Source organism: Phocoena sinus, chromosome 5 (genome assembly GCF_008692025.1).
Source record: "Phocoena sinus isolate mPhoSin1 chromosome 5, mPhoSin1.pri, whole genome shotgun sequence".
NCBI classification, from domain to species: Eukaryota; Metazoa; Chordata; class Mammalia; order Artiodactyla; family Phocoenidae; genus Phocoena; species Phocoena sinus.
The window spans coordinates 107,411,814-107,423,021 of record NC_045767.1 but is presented as its reverse complement, the minus strand read 5'-3'; the positions used below and the strand labels follow the sequence as shown (position 1 = coordinate 107,423,021).

The window sequence follows — 11,208 nt, the reverse complement described above, 5'->3', positions numbered from 1 at the left end:
TTTAAGAAAATTGAAATCATATCAAGCATCTTTTCCAACCACAATGCTATGAGATTAGAAATGAATTACAGGGAAAAAACCATAAAAAACACAAACACATGGAGGCTAAACAATACATTACTAAATAACTAAGAGATCACTGAAGAAATCAAAAAATACCTAGAGACAAATGACAAGGAAAACACGACGATCCAAAACCTATAGAATGCAGCAAAATCAGTTCTGAGAGGGAAGTTTATAGCAATACAAGCTTACCTCAGAAAACAAGAAAAATCTCAAATAAACAGTGTAACCTTACACCTAAAGGAACTAGAGAAAGAAGAACAAACAAAACCCAAAGTTAGTAGAAGGAAAGAAATCATAAGGATCAGAGCAGAAATAAATGAAACAGAAACAAAGAAAACAATAGCAAAGATCAATACAACTAAAAGCTGTTTTTTTGAGAAGATAAACAAAATTGATAAACTATTAGACAGACTCATCAAGAAAAAGAGGGAGAGGACTCAAATCAATAAAATTAGAAATGAAAAAGGAGACGTTACAACAGACACCACAGAAATACAAAGCATCCTAAGAGACTACTACAAGCAACTCTATGCCAATAAAATGGACAACCTGGAAGAAATGGACAAATTCTTAGAAAGGTATAACCTTCCAAGACTGAACCAGGAAGAAACAGAAAATATGAACCAACCTATCACAAGTAATGAAATTGAAACTGTGATTAAAATTTTTCCAACAAAAAAAAGTCCAGGACCAGATGGCTCCACAGATGAATTCTATCAAACATTTAGAGAAGAGCTAACACCCATCCTTCTCAAATGCTTCCAAAAACATTGCAGAGGAAGGAACACTCCCAAACTCATTCTACGAGGCCACCATCACCCTGATATTGAAACCAGACAAAGCTACTACAAAAAAAGAAAATTACAGACCAATATCACTGATGAATATAGGTGCAAAAATCCCCGACAAAATACTAGCAAACAGAATCCAACAACACATTAAAAGGATCATACTCCATGATCAAGTGGGGTTTATCCCAGGGATGCAAGGATTCTTCAATATACGCAAATCAATCAATGTGATACACCATATTAACAAACTGAAGAATGAAAACCATACGATCACCTCAATAGATGCAGACAAACTTTTGACAAAACTCAACACCCATTTATGATAAAAACTCTCCAGAAAGTGGGCATAGAGGGAACCTACCTCAACATAATAAAGGCCATATATGACAAACCCACAGCAAACATCATCCTCAATGGTGAAAAACTGAAAGCATTTCCACTAAGACCAGGAACAAGACAAGGATGTCCACTCTCGCCACTATTATTCAACATAGTTTAGGAAGTCCTAGCCACGGCAATCAGAGAAGAAAAAGAAATAAAAGGAATACAAATTGGAAAAGAAGAAGTAAAACTGTCACTGTTTGCAGATGACATGATACTATACATAGAGAATCCTAAAGATGCCACCAGAAAGCTACTAGTGGTAATCAATGGATCTGATAAAGTTGCAGGATACAAAATTAATGCACAGAAATCTCTTGCATTCCTATACACTAATGACTAAAAATCTGAAAAAAAATTTAAGGAAACACTCCCAATTACCATTACAACAAAAAGAATAAAATACCTAGGAATAAACCTACCCATGGAGACAAAAGACCTATATGCAGAAAGCTATCAGACACTCATGAAAGAAATTAAAGATGATACAAACAGAGGGAGAGACATACCATGTTCTTGGATTGGAAAAATCAACATTGTGAAAATGACTCTACTACCCAAAGCAATCTACAGATTCAATTCAATCCCTGTCAAATTACCAATGGCATTTTTTACAGAACTAGAACAAAAAAATCTTAAAATTTGTATGTAGACACAAAAGACCCCGAATAGTCAAAGCAGTCTTGAGGGAAAAAAAACAGAGCTGGAGGAATCAGACTCCCTGACTTCAGACTATATTACAAAGCTACAGTAATCAAAACAGTATGGTACTGGCACAAAAATAGAAATATAGATCGATGGAACAGGATAGGAAGCCCAGAGAAACCCACACACCTATGGTCAACTAATCTATGACAAAGGAGCCAAGGATATACAATGGAGAAAAGACAGCCCCTTCAATAAGTGGTGCTGGGAAAACTGGACAGCTACATGTAAAAGAATGAAATTAGAACACTCCCTAACACCATACACAAAACTGAACTCAAAATGGATTAGAGACCTAAATGTAAGACTGGACACTATAAAACTCTTAGAGGAAAACATAGGAAGAACACTCTTTGACATAAATTATAGCAAGATCTTTTTTGATCAACCTCCTAGAGTAATGGAAATTTAAAAAATAAGCAAGTGGGACCTAATGAAACTTAAAAGCTTTTGCAAAGCAAAGGAAACTACAAATAAGACGAAAAGATAACCCTCAGAAAGGGAGAAAATATTTGCAAACGAATCAATGGACAAAGGATTAATCTCCAAAATATAGCTCATGCAGCTCAATATTAAAAAAACAAACAACCCAATAAAAAAAATTGGCAGAAGATCTAAATAGACATTTCAGCAAAGAAGACATACAGATGGCCAAGAAGCACATGAAAAGCTGCTCAACATCACTAATTATTAGAGAAATGCAAATCAAAACTACAATGAGGTATCATCTCACGCCAGTCAGAATGGGCATCATCAGAAAATCTACAAACAAAAAATGCTGGAGAGGGTGTGGAGAAAAGGGAACCCTCTTGCACTGTTGGTGGGAATGTAAATTGATACAGCCACTGTGGAGAACAGTATGGAGGCTCCTTAAAAAACTAAAAATAGAATTACCATATGATCCAGCAATCTCACTACTGGACATATATCCAGAGAAAACCATAATTCAAAAAGACACATGCACCCCAATGTTCACTGCAGCACTATTTACAATAGCCAGGACATGGAAGCAACCTAAATGCCCACTGACAGATGAATGGATAAAAAAGATGTGGTACATATATACAGTGGAATATTACTCAGCCATAAAAAGGAATAAAATTGGGTCATTTGTAGAGACGTGGATGGATCTAGAGACTGTCATACAGAGTGAAGTAGTCAGAGAAAAACAAGTATCGTATATTAACGCATATATGCGTAACCTAGAAAAAATGGTACAGGTGAACCAGTTTGCAGGGCAGAAAATAGAGACACAGATGTAGAGAACATATGTATGGACACCAAGGGGGCAAAGTGGCAAGAGTGGGTGGTGGTGTGATGAATTGGGAGATTGGGATTGACACATATACTCTAATATGTATAAAATGGATAACTAATAAGAACCTGCTGTATAAAAAAATAAATAAAACTCTAAAATTAAAAAAAAATTTTTTTCATTATAGTCATGGGATGACCTTTCAAGGAAGGCTCCTGTTGAATCCAGAAGATAGTGAAGCTATAAAAAGTAAGATAAAACATAAAATTAACCATTTTAAAGTGAACAATTCGATGGCATATAGTATATCTGCCGTTATGCTACCACCACCTCTATCTAGTTCTAAAATAAACTCTGCAGCCATTAAGCAGTTTCTCCCCCTTCCCTGCTCTCTCTAGTCCCTGGCAACCACCAATCTGTGTCTGTCCCTATGGACTTACCTGTTCTGGATATTTCACATAAATGGAATCGTACAATATGTGACCTTTTGTGTCTGGCTTCCTTCATTTACTATAATGTTTTTGAGGGTCATCCATATTGTAGCATATATCAGTACTTCATTCCTTTTTATGGTTGAACACTATTGCATTGTATGTATATACAACAATTTGTCCATTAATCTGTTGATGGGCCTTTAGAATATTTCTACCTTTTGGCTATCTGTGAATAATGCTGCTATGAACACGAGTATACATGTAGTTGTTTGAGTACCTGTTTTCAGTTCTTTTGGCTACACACCCAGGAGTGGAATTGCTGGGTCACATGGTAGCTCTATGTTTGACTTTTTGAAGGAATGTTTTCCACAGTAGCTGCGCCATTTTACATTCCCACTAGCAATGTACTGTACAAAGATTCCAGTTTCTCCTTAGCCTCCTCAACACTTTTTTTTTTAATAGCCATCCTAATAGTTGTGAAGTGCTACTTCATTGTTTTGATTTGAATTTCCCTAATGACTAATTATGTTGAGCATCTTTTCATGTGCTTGTTGGCCATTTGTATATCATTTTTGGAGAAATTTCTCTACAAGAACTTTGCCCATTTTTAAATTGGGTTGTCTTTTTGTTGTTGAATTGTAAGTGTTCATTGTATATTCTGCATACTAGGTCCATATGAGGTATATGATTTGCACATACTTCTCCTATTCTGTAGGTTGTCTTTTCACTTCCTTGACAATGGACTTTGATACACAAAAGCTTTTAATTTTGATAAAGTCCAATTTATCTGTTTTTTTCTTTTGTTCATGCTTTTGGTGTCCTGAAGCTTTTTTTATGACAGGGACTTAATGCTTTAGAGGAAAACTAGACCTTTTCCAGAAGGTAATATTTACTTTAAAATCCAGAGCCTTGCAAGTACAGACGTAACAGCTCCTTTGGAATCAATGGAAGAATAGAAGGGTCAGAAGCCACCTCAAGCACTGTTTAGAGAAGCTACTAGAGGAATCTCACTTCAGTACAAATTAAACATCAGTGGCAGAATCATAAATATTTTTAAATTACCATAGATCAGAAAGGACAGTGTCTTTGAATTATTATTTTTAAAATCAAAGTCAGAAGGCTTGATACAAAATTTGTGGAAATGATTATACTGAGTTGGCCAAAACGTTCATTCAGGTTTTTCCATAACATCTTATGGAAAAACCAAAATGAACGTTTTGGCCAACCCAGTATTTCAACATTTTTCTGTTTCCATGCTAGTTAATTTTGATAGCTACTGTGCTTCCCTTTATAAATAAGGAGACTATTCCAAATTGCAATGACTGTATTTTTCTCAAAGTTTGTTTGCCTATAATTTACCTGATACCACAAATCAGCCAAATGGATCTTAACTTTATTTTTACCTCAGTGTATTATTTAGAAACATATACAGGGGAAAAAAAGCCACAGTTTATTTTCTGGTTCTTGGTTATTGTCATAGGGTATTGAAAGGTTAAGCTGATCTAGTAGCTTTACAAGCAGAATTTAGTTAAGCTCAGAAGAGAGAAAACAGCCACTGTATTTGCCTTCTCCCAAACTAACTTCTGTTTCGTGTGCATAAGTATGATCAGATTAAGTGAGCATTTTTTTTTTTTTAATGTGAGGCATTTATATTTGGGGAATAAAATAAGCCCACTTCTCTGGGTTTTGAAGACAAATGTATCAAATCAAGCATTTTCTCTGTAGATGTAGTGAGTACGTCTCATCGGATATTATATTCAGCAAAATAAGTGGGTCATGAAAGCATTGTCCCTTGGGCTTTGTTCCTTTCCTTTGTCCTTTGATTGAAAAATTCCATTCTACCCAATGAATACTACATTTTTTATCCCCAGGAGACCAGAGATGGCTAGTGCAACACAAAAGTCTGTGAGTTCTAAAAATATATACTATTATGTGCGAGGCATATGAACTCCTCCTTGAAAATGCTCTGCGAGCGGTGATTAAACTTTTCAACTTGGACCGCTTTCATGCTGCTGGGCTGGGCCTTCCAGTGTTTGCTCTCTGTCTCCCCTTCTTCAAAATGAAACACAATATCTTAAGCTAACAGAACCCAAAGAGGCTGATCATTGGCTCCCATTGTCCCCTGAGGCTGCAGCCCCGCCCCCTTGGCTTGTGCTGACAAGCTGTTTATATTTTTGTAAGGGCCACCCTTTAACTGGGCAGCCTGATGACTATAATGGGCCCGATTGTCTGTGGGCTGCAGAGAGCTAAGTCCCCACATCTGAGGAGGCTGGGGCTCGTCTCTGATGCACTGGAGTGGCTGATATGGAACACTGGTAAGGGCGCTTCTAAGTGTGTGGTGATGATTTTTCGGGGCTGGCTGGTTGATCCTGAGCACTGTTTTGGAGAAACAAGTTGTGATTGAATTGCTAGCTTTTTCCTGGTTTTAATTTTCTGCCTGCTAAAGACGGAAGGAAGAGATTTGTTCTCTGAATTTGCAGGCGAAGCTCATAGGGATCCCTGTCAATGCTGACAAGAAAGGAGCAGGGAAGGAAAAAACTGGGGAGAGATGCAAGCAAGCGGGTTTGACACCAAAGCAACACGGAAGCGGCAAAGCGTAGGGCTACTTCGGTGATGCTGTGAGACTCAAAGCCTGTTTTATTTTCTAACTTAGCTGTTCACAGACGGGAGTTTAGCTTTGCCACTGTGGGGTTTCTGTAAGCCAGCTGTTAGCCCGTGTAACTCAGCTAACCCGCTTTGAAAGGGTCTAAGATCTGCTGGTGTTTTCAAAGGGCAAACCGTAGTAGTCTTGTTTGCCATAAATAGTTCTATTCAGAAATTTGGGAACGGTTTAGAGCTGCAGGCTGTAAAGTTTTATTGCCCCATAAAAGTGCTCAGAGGGTACTAAAGCCGGCTGCAGTGGGGCTCAGGAATGACGGAAAGCCCCCAGCGATTAGAGCATTTGTCCTTGACTAGCCAAGAGAGAAGCCCATGGAGCCAGAGGACATCACGTGAGAGGTGGGGCTGAGCCCTGAAATGGGTTTCGCTAGCGCTCCTGGGGCTCTGTCTGGTTTCCGGCATGTCAGTGAGCGAGGGCAGAGGGCTGTTCATCGGCGCCTGATTTCATCACCCTGGATGCCCCCCGTGGCGGAGTAGACACCTCTCCTAGGGCAGAGGGCCACACGAGGCAAGGGAGGAGGTGTGCTCTTGCTGGGCGGTCAGCAGGGGCGAGTGGATGGACCGTCATTTTCTTTCTTATTCTCTCTGCCCACCAGCTAGCCAGCTGTTTTAAGACCCACAGTGCGTCCTGCAATGGAGGCAACTCTTGTGCCAAACGCTTATCGAAGAGGTGCTAGGGGCTCCTCACATCCCAAGACCGGCAGGGTTAGGAACCAGGATGGCTTCACGTTCTTTCCTTTTCTGTCCTGCCGCTCTCTTCCTCGTCCTCCCTTCCTCGCTCAGACATTTACGGATCCCTGTTACTATGTGCAAGTCCCTGGGGACATAGAGCTCAGAAGCATGGTGTCTGCCCTGGAAGAATTCACAGTCTGTTGGAGAACCACCAGGGCAGAGTTATGATAGAAATATGTACGAGGTGCGGTGGGAGGGTGGGAGGGACCACCCTTAGCCAGATTGGGGATATCAGTGAGGGCTTTGTGGAGAAAGGGAGGATTCCAGAAGGGAGTCTTGAAGACGCAGGAGGAGTGGGTCAAATGGACATGGAGGGAAGGGTGACTAGTGCTAGAAGTCTCTGATGTGGTCGGTCAGTGGTGGGTCTTGTGAATATCTGTGTACCACGGCTGGAAACCACTGAGCCAAAGGGTCCAGAGGCAGGAGGCAGTATTCAGGGAACAACTAAACTGCTCGTTTAGTGGGGTTGAAACCTAGCATGTGAGTGAATGAGTGATCCTGGCTGAGATGAAACTGACAGAAAATGAAGCCAAAGAAAATTGTTCCATAAAGATGAAGCAAAGTGGCAAGATCTTGACACCTGTTTTTCAGGGTAGTAGATATTTAGGGATCCGTCATCTACTTTTTAAAAAATATAAATTTATTTATTTATTTATCTTTGGCTGCATTGGGTCTTTGTTGCTGCGCGCAGGCTTTCTCTAGTTACGGCGAGCGGGGACTACTCTTCGTTGCAGTGCACGGGCTTCTCATTGTGGTGGCTTCTCTTGTTGCAGAGCACAGGCTCTAGGCGCGTGGGCTTCGGTAGTTGTGGCATGCGGGCTCCAGAGCACAGGCTCAGTAGTTGTGGCGCACGGGCTTGGTTGTTCTGCGGCATGTGGGATCTTCTGGGACCAGGGCTTGAACCTGTGTCCCCTGCATTGGCAGGCAGATTCTTAACCACTGCGCCACCAGGGAAGTCCTCCATTATCTACTTTTGTGTTTGTTTAAATTTTTCATAATAAATTTTGTAAAACGTAGGACGCACCAAGACCAGAACATAGCTCAAACAGAGCTGAACTTGAATCCCAGGTCTTCTGGTTTCCAGTGACTACTGGAGACCTTGTCAGGTTACTGAACCCCTCCAGTTCTCATTTTCCTCACCTGAAAATGGGAGTAATAATGTCCACCTCACTGGGCTGTTATGAGGATTGAGATGATAGAACATGCAGACATCCCTCCATAGTGTTTGGCATGGAATCATACCTTTTCCCTCTCAGATGAACCGTCTCATCCATTCTGATTGAGGTTTCCAGATGATGCTGTAGAGGGTTCCAAGCAGGGAACCTTGAAATGTTCTGTAAGCTACACAAGCAAGAATTGAGCTGGAAGCACATCTGGGGCTAGACAAGTGGCCTGAAAAACATCCAACCACAGACTGACATGTGTGAGTTTACAAAGGTCAGCCCTGCAGATGGCTTAGGGACAGAGAGCCCAGTGACCTCGGCTCTCCCAAGGCCTCCCCACCTAGAGCAATGGAACCCCAATTTGATTTACATTTATAATCCCTTGCATTTCACGTATTCTCTGTCTACTTAAATTGTCAAGTGAGACACGCTCACACCACCACTCACATGCAATTAATGATAACTAATAAGCATGCAATTTGGTCATCCTGGGTGTTAAAAGGACCCATCAAGAAAGATGGAAAGCAGATCAGAACCACAGACAGGGATTTCATCCCCTGGGGAGCCCCTGGGAGCCATTTAGATAAGCATCATCTCACCTCAAGCCAAACCTGCTGGGAACAGGATCCCTTATCACACCCACAGTCCTGTTCAGCCTTTCAAGGAGAGCATTTCCTGGTATGTAGGTCTTTAACTATCAGGTGTGTTTGCCCACTCTTGGCCCTTGCTTTCTAGTACCATACCTGATGAGTCAACACTGAGGGAACGGCACACTTCACGTTTTGCAGCTGTTGTGCAAAATAGAACTTCAGTGAAATTCCTCAACCCGTTGACTGTACAGAAACCGCAAGGAGCCAAAGGGCCAACCTCTGACTTTACAAACACCAGATATGCTTCTTGACACCCGTCTCTGGAACTAACTTGGCAAATGCTGTCCATCCTTAATGGTTGTGTAGGAGGGAGGTATTTAAGTCTATAGCACCCTCAAAGCCTCGGTACAGACCTAGTCAGGGCAGGCCGTGTCCAATGTGTGTTCTTCAGTGTGTTAGGGAGCTGAGCCTATCTTCACTGAGATCCCACCAGGGACCCTCCAAGGACAGAGTTCTCATTGGGTGCATTTTCCCCCCCTCCGACTTCTCCCACTCTGCCCACAAGGGTAAAACAGAGTTCACGCTGAACTTTGAAGCTGTAACCTGGCCTCAGAACTATGTACCATAAAGAGCCCTCACGTGTCTTCCAAGGTAGTTTCAAGTCCATATAGTTTCCTAGTTGCAACACTGGGTGATTTCACTTTAACTGCAGGAGCTTTAAGCAGAATCTTTCTGAGGAGCCTCTTTTTGCAAAAGCCCTGTGAAATCTGCGAGGCCAACTCCTTCCGTGGTCCTCAAGCGCTCCGCAGGCGCCTGGACCATCACTGCATTTCCAGGACTGCCCAGGAGAGCTGAGTCTCTTTGCTATGTCACTGACACACAGGTTCTTTCACTGGGAACCAAGCGACAAGAACCAGGGCTCTTAGGATACAGGATTCTTGTCCTGTGCTCCTCACTGCATGATTCTATTATCTTACGAGCATTGTTAAGGAGAAAACAGCAGCCATCGTTGATTTCTCAGAAATGTGGCCCATTTCAGTATACCCTCAGGGAGGCTAGCTATTGTGTCTTCTGGATACTCTCTGTGATCTGGGCACACTGTGGGGGGGGGGGCAGCATAAATATTAATTAATGCCAGTCCATTAGGAAAAGAAAATGGAAAGACCCCTATAGCAGTGACCCTACAAGCCCCAGAGGCCTTGCTGGAACTGTGACAAGGAAAGGCAGTGACACAGCCTGAGAAAAGCAGCTTTCTTCCCACACTCAACTCAGGCACTGAAGCAGGGGTGGCATTGTCTGCGCTGTCGCTGGCGGGCGGGAGGGGTCCCTGGCAGCCGCCCAGCATCCCCCATCGCTGTCCGGGGTATTCAGGGAACACGGGCCTCCTTGCCGACCGACCGGGGCTCCCCAGCTGCCTTCTGCACACAGACCTGGGGCAGGATCCTCGGGGGAGGGAAGCTGCTGCTAGGGAGGGGACCTGGGCTCAGGGCAGAATAGGGCCGGTGGAAGGAGGGCTTGGCGACCGCTGATCCTTGCCCTTTCCGGGAATTGGAGTCACTGGGTCAGAGAAACGTCTCAATACCTTCCGGGTTTCCAAGGCTGGTTGTAAACCTGCTCCTTCAGGGTGGAAACCACGTCCTTGTATCCACACCCTTATGAGGGTTTTAGGATCCGGGTGGGGAAGGGAGTCCCATCAGAGCAGCTCCCAGTTCTTTCTGTGGAAGCTGATACTGCAGATCTCCTCCCCCAAGTGGTTGTAAATCTCCCTTCTCCTCCATTTTTGTTCTTTAGTCTCTGAAAAGCCTGAGAAGGGGATGGGGGCGGCAGGCAGGGAGAAGAAAAGAGGCGGAGGGGGGCGGGGCTGGAGAAGAGGAAAAGCTTCCAGCTCCTTCCTCTCTCCAAGGCTTGTTTGTTACTGCGGTGGGAGTTTTTGTTTGGGGGCCTTTCGTTTTTCCTTTGAATCAAAGCAATCCGTTCTGGTGCAGCCCGTGGAACAACTCTTTCCAGCTCGTAGCCCCCAGGCCGAGGCTTGTGTCTCTAATTCCTTCTATTAACGCCAGGGGAACTTAGGTTTTGTTCTGATCTCCTCCAATTCCCAGGCACGTACTTTCCCAGCCCTGGACCGGGAAGCTTTGTGCGTGTGGTAGATCACAGAGCCATCAGGCTCCAGCACTTAAAATGGAGGGACTAACACTGATTGAGCACCAACTGTATGCCAGGGACTGTTCTAAGTGCTTTGTGTATGTGAACCAGTTACCCCTCCAAGGTAGGTATTATCATTCTCTATTTTCAGGTGAGGAAACCAAGCTTGGAGAGTTAAGAAAATTGTCCAAGGTTGCACAGCTGGTCAGGGGCAGGCTGGCATTCTGGCTCCGGAAGCTGCATTTTTAACCAATATGCGATACCCCCAGGGATGCATTGTATTCTTTCATA

The 11,208-nt window shown here is 43.0% G+C and overlaps 1 protein-coding gene across 1 annotated transcript in view; it reads left to right on the top strand.

Annotated features, from left to right (window-relative positions):
- Window positions 1–5,842: 5,842 nt before the first annotated feature.
- TRIM2 (tripartite motif containing 2) overlaps window positions 5,843–11,208 on the top strand; it is a 120,384-nt gene continuing 115,018 nt past the window's right edge. The window contains exon 1 of the mRNA XM_032633032.1: window positions 5,843–5,947. The gene's annotated coding sequence lies outside the window, so the exon portion shown is untranslated. The remainder of the gene's footprint in view (window positions 5,948–11,208) is intronic.